Raw genomic sequence first — 12,395 nt, 5'->3', positions numbered from 1 at the left:
GTGTGAATTGGTAAGTGTGCGAGTGTCAGGAGGAGGAGGAGACAACGGTGATATCTGGCGATATCTGTGGCCCAGACCTACGTTGGTGGCATTGTTCTTCCTTCCTGTCCCTAACCAGGGATCTCCAACTTTGACAACTTGATGGACATCAATTCCCAGAATTCCCCAGTCAGCAGGAGTGGCTGGGGAATTCTGGGAGTTGAAGTCCGCAAGTCTTAAAGTTGCCAAGGTTGGAGTCCCTTGCCTTAGCTGATAGCTCACACTCTTAAGATGTTCCTCCTGATATCTAGGCTCTAGGTTTCTCCACTTTGGCAACGTTCAGATGTGCGGACAGGCTGGGGGAATCTGGGAGTTGAGGTCCACACTTCCAAAGGTCTCCGAGATGGAGAGAAACACTCATCCTAAAGAGATTCAATCTTCTTCTCTCCTTTCCATTCTGGATTTCTATCTGCAAGGGACCAAGTCCTACAACTGGACAAAGAAAACAGACACACAAAGACACTTCCAGGATTGGAGTTATTCTTGTTTAGAAAAATAAAGGGAAAGAAAAAGAAAGAAAGAAAGAAAGAAAGAAAGAAAGAAAGAAAGAAAGAAAGAAAGAAAGAAAGAAAGATAAGCAGCGAAGAAGTATTTTTATCGTCCCCGGAGAACCCAAAACACAGCTGGATCCGAAACAGCTGCCTACCGTCCAATTCAGGAGCCACACAACAGAACTCAAAGATGCTTTCCTTTCCCATCCCCCCACCCCCCAAAAGGCAACTGGATTGGACTTTCTTTGTTTTTCCTTGAAGGTGTTTCTCACCCAAGAAGCTTCATCAGTTCTAGCTGGAGGGTGGGAGGGCCGGATGGGAGGATTTATATACCTTGCAGTTAAAAAAAGCCAATGCAGTCCTAGGCTGTATCAACAGAGGGATAGAGGGAAGATAATGTGAAGCTCTTGGACAACTTTACAAAGTCTTAGTCAGACCAGAGGTGGGATTCTGCATCCAGCTGTGGTCACCCCCAATACAAAACAGATGTGGAGACTCTGGAAAGAGTGCAGAGAAGAGCAACCAAGATGATCAGGAGGCTAAAACAGATGAAGAACGGTAGATTAGCGAAGAGAAGGACCAGGGGAGGCATGATAGCAGTCTTCCAATATTTGAGCAGCTTCTACAAAGATAAGGCTATTCTCCAAAGCACCCCCCCCCCAAAAAAAACCCTAAGACAAGGAACAATGGATGGAAACTAAACAAGGAGAGAAGCAACCTAGAACTAAGGAGAAATTTCATGAAAGAACAATAAATCCAGAAGGTGTAGGTGATCCATCACTGGAGATTTTAAAGACGAGATGGGAGAACTCTTTGTCTGAAACGGCATAACGTAAGGCATTTAGTTTGAATAGGGGGGGGGGGTTGGACTAGAAGACCTCCAAGGTCCCTTGCAACGCTGTTATTCCACTATTTTTATTCACCCCTATTCTATTATTCTTTTATTCGCCTTTATACACCTCTAAAGCTTTTTTTGACACCTCTATTGCACTCAGTTTTGGTCACCACAATGTAGAAAAGATCCAGAGAGTCTAGAAAGAGTGCAGAGAAGAGCAACAAAGAGGATTAGGGGACTGGAGGCTAAAGCATATGAAGAACGGTTGCAGGAATTGGGTATCTCTAGTTTGATGAAAAGAAGGAGTAGGGGTGATAGCAGTCTTCCAATATCTCAGGGGTTGCCACAAAGAAGAGGGAATCAAACTATTCTCCAAGGCACCTGAGGGTAGAAGAAGAAGCAATGGGTGGAAACTAATCAAGGAGAGAAGCAACTTAGGACTGAGGAGAAATTTCCTGACAGTTAGAACAATTAACCAGTGGAACAGAAGTTGCCTCCAGAAGTTGTGAATGCCCCAACACTGGAAGTCTTTAAGAAGATGTTGGATCACCATTTGTCTGAAACGGTATAGGGTTTCCTGCCTAGGCAGGGGGTTGGACTAGAAGACCTCCAAGGTCCTCATTCCCACCCCACTCCAGAAGAAGAAGGATACTGCAAAATCCTCATTCCCTCCACACTCCAGGGGAAGGTTACTGCAAAATCCCCATTCCCTCCTGATCAGCTGGGACTCGGGAGGCAGAGAATAGATGTGGGCAGGGACAGTCAGAGGTGGTATTTACCGTTTCTATGAACGACTCAAAATTTCCGCTACCGGTTCTCCAGAACTGGTCAGAACCGGCTGAATACCCCCTCTGATCTAGGACCAGATAGCGTCAGGCTGGGCGGGCGTGGCCAGCCAGTGCTCGGAGCTCCTGGTTCGGACAGACCCAGCCCGAATCAGCAGCAGCTCACCACTGCTTCTAACTCTATTGTTCTATGTTCTACCTAGTTGTTTAGCATTCTCTCCGAGAGCTGTTGATGCCACTCGGGGGCTTATCTGTGTGCCCTCGGGGGTCAAATGATTGTGAAAATGAGTGCTGAACCTTCTTGGAACTGCTGAAACAGTCATCTCGTAAACTGGAGATAGGAGGTGCCTTAAATCCTCCCCCTCCGTTGAGGGAAGGCCGTTGAAGGCTAAGATAGATGGCCTCTTTGACCCGTCTTTCAAACCAGCGGTCTTCTCTCTCCAGACTGTGGACTTTGCTGTCTTCCCAAAAGTGGCCTTGTCTTTCAAAATGCAGATTCCTAAGGCGTTTCTTCTCCTATGTTGGGTCCTGTGTCTGTGAGGTGGTTGTTTTGTTTCCCCAAAGTACAGATCTGCGCACGTCTCAGGATAAAAGATAAAAGGGGGAAGGGACCTGGGAGGTCTTCTAGTCTAACCCCTTGCCCCTATACCATCCCTGACCAATGGTTGGCTAATCTCTTCTCTCTAAAAAAAAAAAAAACACCCAAAAACTTCCAGGGTTGGGGCATTCCACAACTTCTAGAGGCAAATCGTTCCACGGATTAATTGTTCTGTCAGGAAAGTTCTCCTTACTTCTAAGTGCACAGCGACAGTATAGGTGGCACCTTACTCAATAGTAGTAACTGTGAAAGGGATCTTGGAGTCCTAGTGGACAACCATTTAAATAGGAGCCAGCCGTGTGCAGCAGCTGCCAAAAAAGCCAACACAGTTCTAGGCTGCATCAACAGAGGGATAGAATCAAGATCACGTGAAGTGCAAATACCACTTTATACGGCCTTGGTAAGACCACACTTGGAATAGGGCATTCAGTTCTGGTCGCCACGATGTAGAAAAGATGTGGAGACTCTAGAAAGAGTGCAGAGAAGAGCAACAAAGATGATTAGGGGACTGGAGACTAAAACATATGAAGAACGGTTGCAGGAACTGGGTATGTTTAGCTTAATAGAAAGAAGGACTAGGGGAGACATGATAGCAGTCTTCCAATATCTCAGGGGTTGCCACAAAGAAGAGGGAGTCAAACTATTCTCCAAGGCACCTGAGGGTAGAACAAGAAGCAATGGGTGGAAACTAATCAAGGAGAGAAGCAACTTAGAACTGAGGAGAAACTTCCTGACAGTGAGAACAATCAATCAGTGGAACAGAAGTTTCCTCCAGAAGTTGTGAATGCCCCAACACTGGAAGTCTTTAAGAAGATGTTGGATAGCCATTTGTCTGGAAGGGTAAAGGGTTTCCTGCCTAGGCAGGGGGTTGGACTAGAAGACCTCCAAGGTCCCTTCCAACTCTGCTCTTGTATTATTGTATTATTGTAAGTTGTCTTACTGGGTTGAGTTGCTCGGTTTGTGCCCGGATGTGTTCTCCTTAGGAGGACAAGCTTCGGCCTTAGGGTATTCTTGGGTTTAAAGTATGCATGCAATTCTGCGTCCCGAATGTCTGAGAATCTCTGTCCACATTCACACAACATGTGGTGTTTGGGATTAAAAGTCACCGGTTTTGTGATTGGGAGGTTTCATTCCAAATTTTCAGACACACAATTCTTTTAAGCCCTACTTAGAAACTGAATCTAGGGTTTCCGCCAGGTCAAACAAAAGTGTCTCCCTCTTATTTTCCGGGAGAAAGAGCAGCCCAAAACTTAGAAAAAAAGAAATCTATCAGCAATAACGAGGGAAGGCTATTCACATAACAGAAGAATAGAGTTGGAAGGGACCTTGGAGGTCATCTAGTCCAACCCCCTGCCTAGGCAGGAAACCCTTTATCATTTCAGACAGATGGCTATCTAACATCTTCTTCAAGACTTCCAGTGTTGGGGCATTCACAACTTCTGGAGCCAACTTCTGTTCCACTGATTAATTGTTCTCACTGTCAGGAAGTTTCTCCTCAGTTCTAAGTTGCTTCTCTCCTTGATTAGTTTCCACCCATTGCTTCTTGTTCTACCCTCAGGTGCCTTGGAGAATAGTTTGACTCCCTCTTCTTTGTGGCAACCCCTGAGATATTGGAAGACTGCTATCATGTCTCCCCTAGTCCTTCTTTTCCTTAAACTAGACATCCCCAGTTCCTGCAACCGTTCTTCCTATGTTTTACCCTTCAGTCCCCTAATCCTCTTGGTTGCTCTTCTCTGCACTCTTTCTAGAGTCTCCGCATCTTTTTTACATCGTGGCGACCAGAACTGAATGCAGTATTCCAAGTGTGGCCTTACCAAGGGATTGTAAAGTGGTATTAACCCTTCACGTGATCTTGATTCTCTCCCTCTGTTGATGCAGCCTAGAACTGTGTTGGCTTTTTTGGCAGCTGCTGCACACTGCTGGCTCCTATTTAAATGGTTGTCCACGAGGACTCCAAGATCCTTTTCACAGTTACTACTACTGAGCAAGGTACCACCTATTCTGTTCTTGTTTGTAGAATAGGTGCCATCCAATGTCAGGATGACTTTCTTCCACGTGTTGCTCTACCAATATCCAGCTGTTGTGGCCCACCAGTGGCCAGCAGATTCGGACATTGAGGAGGTTGGGGACGAACATGGGCCAGTCCTGGAGTCTGGGGAAGGCTCAGATGAGGGCTCTGTGTCGGAGGCAGAAAAGGGGCCAGGGCCGTATGCCAGTTATCAACTGCCTTCGGAGTCAGACATCAGTGAGGCAGAACAGCTGGAGCCTGTTCCCAGTGTGTGCATGCGCAGAGTGGCCAGACAAGAAGGGAACAGCTAAAGACCAGGGGTCGACTTTGGAGTAAGGCCACAGGTGGATGATGAATGGCCCCTCCCAGAGGAAATAAAAGAGGGAGCGCCAGGGGAGTGGAGTTTGCAGGAGACAATTAGTTTCCTTCATTGGTTCATGACTCTCCGAGACTCCTAGCCAGGTTTTGCAGCTATCGGCCTGTCAGCTCTCCAAGCCAGATAAGGTCTGTGACCGTAAATCCTCCCTTGAAAGACTTTGCTGGATGGGAATGAGGAGAATTCCCAGCCAATGAATAAAAGGGGTTTTTGTCAGGACCAGGAGTTTGCTTCCTGCTCTCGGGATGCCTCGGTTAGAATGCCAGCTCCATCTTTTGGGGTCTGTGTTTGGATCCTCTTGTTTTAGAAAAAAAAAACCATCCGTTTCATCATTCATCATTCCAAGGACCTTTGGGTGGACAATCCCTAAGAGAGGTCCACGCAACCATCCAAGAGAAGGTCAAGTAGCCGAAGTTCTAACTTGAAGGATTCCCAGTCACTTTCTCCATGACCCTCCGCCACACACACCCACACATAGATGCGAGCACACAAGAGTTTGTGCAAGGCAGCGGTTGATGTGACAACCTCCGGAGAACTACTTATGGACGGAGGTGTTGTGGTCACGCAAGGAGAAGAAGGTCAACCTTTCCTGGGCTCTCTGAGATCTCATGACCACAAGAGACACAACTGAGAGGCCTTAAAGAGAATATCCCACTCCAAACAAAGGTCCTCTCAGCTTTTGGGTTTCTGTCCCTCTCTGGCCAAGGTCCCCTGGTCTGGAAGTTCTCTCTTCCTCTCCTTCAAGACAGAGGTAGAAACCAGCTAACTTCAAGGTAAGCCACTACTCCTATTGCATTGTCTTGTGAAACCAACTGTTACACCATCAGGAAGGAGAAAGAAAACCTACCGCAAACCACAAGCACTCTTCGCTTCTCCCCTTGCCCTTTGCAAACGCCACCAACCTGTTGCCCCCGGGAGTCCCCTTTTGAAAAACGGGCATCCCGTTTCGAAGTACGGACAAAGTCCAGCCCGGGCTGTGAAAAGGGTCGGTCCTCTTCCCGCCGGCTAAATCCTGGAGCAGAAGAGCTTCCTCGGTGCTCCGAACTCCCTCACCCACCACACCGCTTGATTTTCCCTTCCTCCCGTGTCATCGTTGCGGTACTTCTCTCTTTCTCAACCGCGAAGGTACACCTTTTCCCGTTCCTCACACAACCTTCTCGGGCGTCCTGCAACGGGTACGTTTGCGCAATCCCTTCTGCTGATCTGGAGCGCTTCCGGGAGCTCGCCGACGCTGCTGTCCACCACAATCCGACAAAGAGAGAAGAGGCCCACGGGTGATGGATGGTCAGGATAGCGCCCCTCAAAGAAGTGGGCACCCTAAAAACAAATTATTATTTTTTTCCCCATGGCCTTCCCAGCATGCTCAGGGAAGGAGAAGCGCCGTTTCTCGGAAGAGAACTCACGATTCGGAAGTCCCCTGACCGAGTTCTGTGTCAGAGCGATTTTTGCAGAAGACTATGGTTCTCCGTCACCCCCCGAGACAGGAGATAACACCTGTTGGTTTGCATTGGTCAGGGTTCGATGCAGGGGGGGGGAATACCCCCAAAATCTAGAGGTCAGGGTTCCAGAGATGAGTTCCCACCAGTTCAGCCGAACCGGTAGTAACTTATACAATATACAATAGCAGAGTTGGAAGGGACCTTGGAGGTCTTCTAGTCCAACCCCCTGCCTAGGCAGGAAACTCTATATTGTTTCAGACACATGGCTATCCAACATCTTCTTAAGGACTTCCAGTGTTGGGGCATTCACAACTTCTGGAGGCAACTTCTGTTCCACTGATTAATTGTTCTAACTGTCAGGAAATGTCTCCTCAGTTCTAAGTTGCTTCTCTCCTTGATTAGTTTCCACCCATTGCACAGGTACAGTATAGGTGATACCTTGCTCAGTAGTAGTAACTGTGAGAGGGATCTTGGAGTTCTAGTGGACAACCATTTAAATAGGAGCCAGCCGTGTGCAGCAGCTACCAAAAAAGCCAACACAGTTCTAGGTTGCATCAACAGAGGGAGAGAATCAAGATCACGTGAAGGGTTAATACCGCTTTACAATCCCTTGGTAAGGCCACACTTGGAATATTGCATTCAGTTTTGGTCACCACGATGTAGAAAAGATGTGGAGACTCTAGAAAGAGTGCAGAGAAGAGCAAGAAAGAGGATTAGGGGACTGGAGACTAAAACATAGGAAGAATGGTTGCAGGAACTGGGTATGTTTAGCTTAATAGAAAGAAGGACTAGGGGAGACATGATAGCAGTCTTCCAATATCTCAGGGGTTGCCACAAAGAAGAGGGAGTCAAGCTATTCTCCAAGGCACCTGAGGGTAGAACAAGAAGCAATGGGTGGAAACTAATCAAGGAGAGAAGCAACTTAGAACTGAGGAGAAATTTCCTGACAGTGAGAACAATGAATCAGTGGAACAGAAGTTGCCTCCGGAAGTTGTGAATGCCCCAACACTGGAAGTCTTTTAGAAGAGGTTGGATAGCCATTTGTCTGAAACGGTATAGGGTTTCCTGCCTAGGCAGGGGGTTGGACTAGAAGACCTCCAAGGTCCCTTCCAACTCTACTATTGTATTGTATTGTATTGTATCCCATCGCATTATTTACAATTGGTTCCGGTCTTGTCACCTTGTCTTATTCCAATAATAACATCTGTTCCAAACATCATAATATACCAGCTCCTCTTTATTTATTTTTTAATTCTAGGGAGAGCAGGCTATTATTTTCTACCTATGTCTCACTCTGATGGGATACTTTCTTTTTACCAAGACGGCGGGTAGGTGATTCGTGGCGCATTCAATACGTGGATCGCGAAATAAAGTGCATCCTTCTTATACCCCTCTGGAATTATGATGCCTAGGAGGAAAATGTCTTCTTTGAACAGAATTTGCTCTCCCACCATTTCCTCCAGCCATAACTGTAGCATTCTCCAATATCTTTTTGCCTCCTTGCATATCCAACATATATGAGAAAAAGTGCCTGATGTTTTGTTTTTTTTGCACTTTCAACAATTTGGAGCATAATTTTTAAAACATTTTAGAGAGCCGTGCTGGGGGAAAATGCCATCTGCAGAACCACTTGTACGCATTTTCCTTCCTCGCACGAGTGGAAAACTGACAGACCTACTCCCATTTTTCAGGGCTGCTGTAAATTGGAACGGTCACTAAACGAGTGGCTATATAATAGCTGTATGCAATTTGCTTACAGGATTAATCTGTTTATGACTGGTCTATCCAGAAACAGAGGAAGGTAAGTACTAATTCCACTCTGTAAAGCCTTAGTAAGGCCACACCTAGAGTACTGCATTCAGTTTTGGTCACCACACTATAAAAAAAAGAGGTTGAGACTCTAAAAAGAGTGCAGAGAAGAGCAACCAGGATGACGAGGGGACGGGAGGCTCGAACCTACGATGAACGGTTGCAGGAACTGGGCATGGCTAGTCTAGTGAAGAGAAGGACCAGGGGAGACAGGATAGCATCTTCCAATATTTGAGGGGCTGCCCCAGAGAGGAGGAAGGGGGTCAAGCTATTTTCCAAAGCACCTGAAGTCCAGACAAGGAATAATGGATGGGAACTGACCAAGGAGAGAGATTCAACCTGGAAATAAGGAGGAATTTTCTGACAGTGAGAACAATCCACCGATGGAAGAGAAGTTGCCTTTGGAAGTTGTGGGAGCTTCATCCCAGGAGGCTTTCCAGAAGAGCCTGGACTGCAAGTTGTCAGAAACGGTGTAAGGTCTCCTGCTTGGGCAGGGGGGTTAGACTAGATGACCTCCAAGGTCCCTTCCAACTCTGTTCATCTGTATGCACAACCCTCGGTGAACCCGAACTCCTTTTCAAATCTGTGCAACGTGGGAAAAACAAACCAGGGTTAAAACTAACCAGGTTACTTCCAGAGACGGGCAAACAACCGAAGGCAAACGTTGGGCGCGGCGTTGGGAACGGATGGAAGCCAAGATCATTTCCAGGGGCAGGAAAATGGGGACAGGCGGTTGGCACGAACAAGATTTTGCTCCGTTCCTTTTCTTTCTTCTGAACTCACGGCTTTCATTTCTTATTTTTTCTTCTTCTTCTTCTTGTGTTCATAAGGAAGTGGTGTCAGGTAACTCGTGATGACTCTTAAGGGCAGAAATTACACAATCTACAGAATTCATTATCTTTTGACACTGGTGATGTTGCAGCAGCTGGGCACTAGCTCTATCTGGACTCTGGATCAAGACGCTTATTCTGAAAGGAAATAACAAAATGAGCATCGGTTTGTGTGTGTGTGTGTGTGTGTGAAAAAAATACACACACACACACAGACAATATTTTATTTGAATGCAGCCATCTCCCTCATGCTACTTTAACGCAAGGGTCTCCCAGCTTGGCAATTTTAAGACTTGTGGACTCCCAGAATTCCCCAACCAGCGAAGAATCCTGGGAATCGAAGTCCGCACGGCTGAAAATTTTAAGCCGCGTGGACTTCAACTCCCAGAATCCCCCAGCCAGCAAGGAATTCTGGGAATCAACGTCCACGAGTCTCAAAATTTTAAGCCGCGTGGACTTCAAGACCCAGAATCCCCCAGCCAGCAAGGAATTCTGGGAATTGTAGTTCACAAGTCTCAAAATGGCCAGGTTGGGGAACCCCCGGCTTTAAGACTTTCCCTGCCAAAATAGATTTGGCACAGTGGCTGTCCCAAAAAAAGGACAAGGCTTGGATTGCATTTGTGGTGGCCATCTTGATTTTTCTGACCTCTGTGCCCATCAAACAACTACAAAACATAGATAATAACTTGAGTCAGTGGTTGGGTTGGGTTGTGTTGGGTTGAGCTATTCTTTCACCATCATGTATCAAATAAACCCCAGTTGGTTGGGTTTGCATTAAACCATGATTCACCCAACATATTAAACCATGATTCGCACATCATATTAAACCGCGATTCACCCAGCATATTACACCATGATTCACCCAACATATTAAACCACGATTAACACACATTAAACCATGGTTCACTCAACCTATTAAACCATGATTAACACATGTTAAACCACGATTCACCCAACATATGCCAAAGGCCAATAAATCCTGCATTGGCTTGATGTATCTCATTAATCAAATCCTCTTTCTAAGAAAGTGTAAACTCCAGATGTTTACCCTTGGGCTAAAATTCCCATAATCCACAGCCATGGGAACTGTAGTCCAAAAAGAGATACGTTAAGTTTGCAAAGGCTGATCTGTGAAACTGTGCTCTGTATTGGACGGTGAGATTATCTACTAAAGCAGTATTTTTACAAACATGGCTGCTTTAAGATGTGTGGACTTCAACTCCCAGAATTCCCCAGCCAGCATAGTTTGCTGCTTTAAGATGTGTGGACTTCAACTCCCAGAATTCCCCAGCCAGCATAGTTGGCTGAAGCATTCTGGGAGTGGAAGTCCATGCATCTTAAAGCTGCCAAGCTTAACAAAAACACTGGGTTAAAGACTCAGTAGGGCCTCTGGTGGTCAGGAGTGGAATTACTCATAAGAGCTGAATTTAACCCATAGCCAAGGCACACATCTCTGTTTGAATAAGAGAGTGGGAAGGGACCTTGGAGGTCTTCTAGTCCTACCCCCTGCTTAGGCAAGAAACCCTACACCACTTCAGACAAACGGTTATCCAACCTCTTCTTTAATACTTCCAGTGTTGGAGCATTCACAACTTCTGGTGGCAAGTTGTTCCACTGATTCATTGTTCAAACAGTCAGAACATTTCTCCTTGGCTTCTAGGTTGCTTCTCTCCTCGATTAGTTTCCATCCATTGCTCCTTGTCCTGCCTTGGCATAGTCTCTCCCGCTTGAGCAGGGGGTTGGACTAGAAGATCTCCGAGGTCCCTTCCGGGCTACATTCTGATGGATGGATTGAATTTCCCCAGCCAGCACGCTTTTGACGTTTTCCAAGTTTGGAAAAAAAAAAACACTGCTCCGCCTCATAACTCGGGATCAGGGAAAATGCAACGTAAAGCTAAAACCCTTTTCTGTTAAAAACAAAAACCTCTCGACATTCTCCTCTGCCGATGATCAGTTTACGGTTTCCCATCCCCGTCCAAAGTTCTAAGGCCAGGAAGTTAAAGAGCGGGTTAAAACGAAACTTTTTTGGCACCTAGTTTTGCAAAAGGGCAAAACGATGGACCGAGGCCTTCTCCAGGATCCCGTTTTCCGTTTTCCGTTGCGCCGCCAACTGATCGGTGTGCGTGCAAGCAGTAACTGGAAGACTGATTGGCCGGCGTGCAGGTTTGTGCTGGAAACCGGAAGTTCGTTTTCCAGTGCGCGTATGCCCCCTGGGCAGCTCCTCTTCCTTGTCGTGGCCCGGACGAGTGTCCCCATGCGCCCGAAGTGCTCTCTTTACGGCTCTCGGTAGTGCTTGCGCGCCTGCTCCCTTTTCAACCCTGACCTAGTCAAATCCGAAAACCGTGAGGGCGAACCTATGGCACGCATGTCACAGGTGGCGGGCGGAGCTACTTCTGAGGGCACGCGAGGCGGGGCCCTGCAAGCTCCAGCGCGCATGCGCCCATTGGCCAGCTGATTTTCAGCCGTTTTTTGCCCGCCGGAAGCTTCCCTGGAGCCTCCGCAGGGAGAAAAACCGCCCAACCCGCAAAACCGGAAGTTCCAAATCGGTCTTCCGGTTGGCACATCGGGCTGCTTTTTTCCGCCTTCCGGGAGCTTCAGGGAAACCTCCTGAAGTCTCCGGAGGGAGAAAAAGGGCCCAACGGCCAACACAGAAGTCCGTTCTCGAACTTCCGGTTGGCGGGTTGGACCATTTTTCGCCCTCCCCAGACTCTCAAGAAAGCCGCGGGGCAGCGGGGGGGGGTGTCACGCTCGCATGCGGAGGGAGCACACCATGGGGGGCATTAAAGGGTGGCCATGCGATAGCACACGTGGGACATGCTTTTGGCACCCGAGGCGAAAAAGGTTTGCCATCCCTAGCATAAGGTGTTCTGTTTGAGTAGGGGGTTGGACTAGAAGACCTCCAAGGTCCCTCCCAACTCTGTTATTCTAGTCTATTCCATTCTATTCTATCCAATTCTATCCTATCTATCCAACCCCTCTATCCTCTCCCATCCCATCCTATCCAATTCTATCCTATCCAATCTATCCTATCTATCCAATTCTATTCCATCCCATCCTATCCAATTCTATCCTATCCCATCTATTCTATTCTATCCTATCCTATACATCCTATCCTATCCAATTCTATTCTATCATATACAATTACATCCCATCCCATCCTATCTATCCTATCCTATCCTATTCTA

This window comes from Natrix helvetica (genome assembly GCF_964273705.1).
Source record: "Natrix helvetica genome assembly, chromosome: W".
Taxonomy (NCBI): Eukaryota; Metazoa; Chordata; class Lepidosauria; order Squamata; family Natricidae; genus Natrix; species Natrix helvetica.
Note: the sequence above shows the minus strand (reverse complement) of the source record.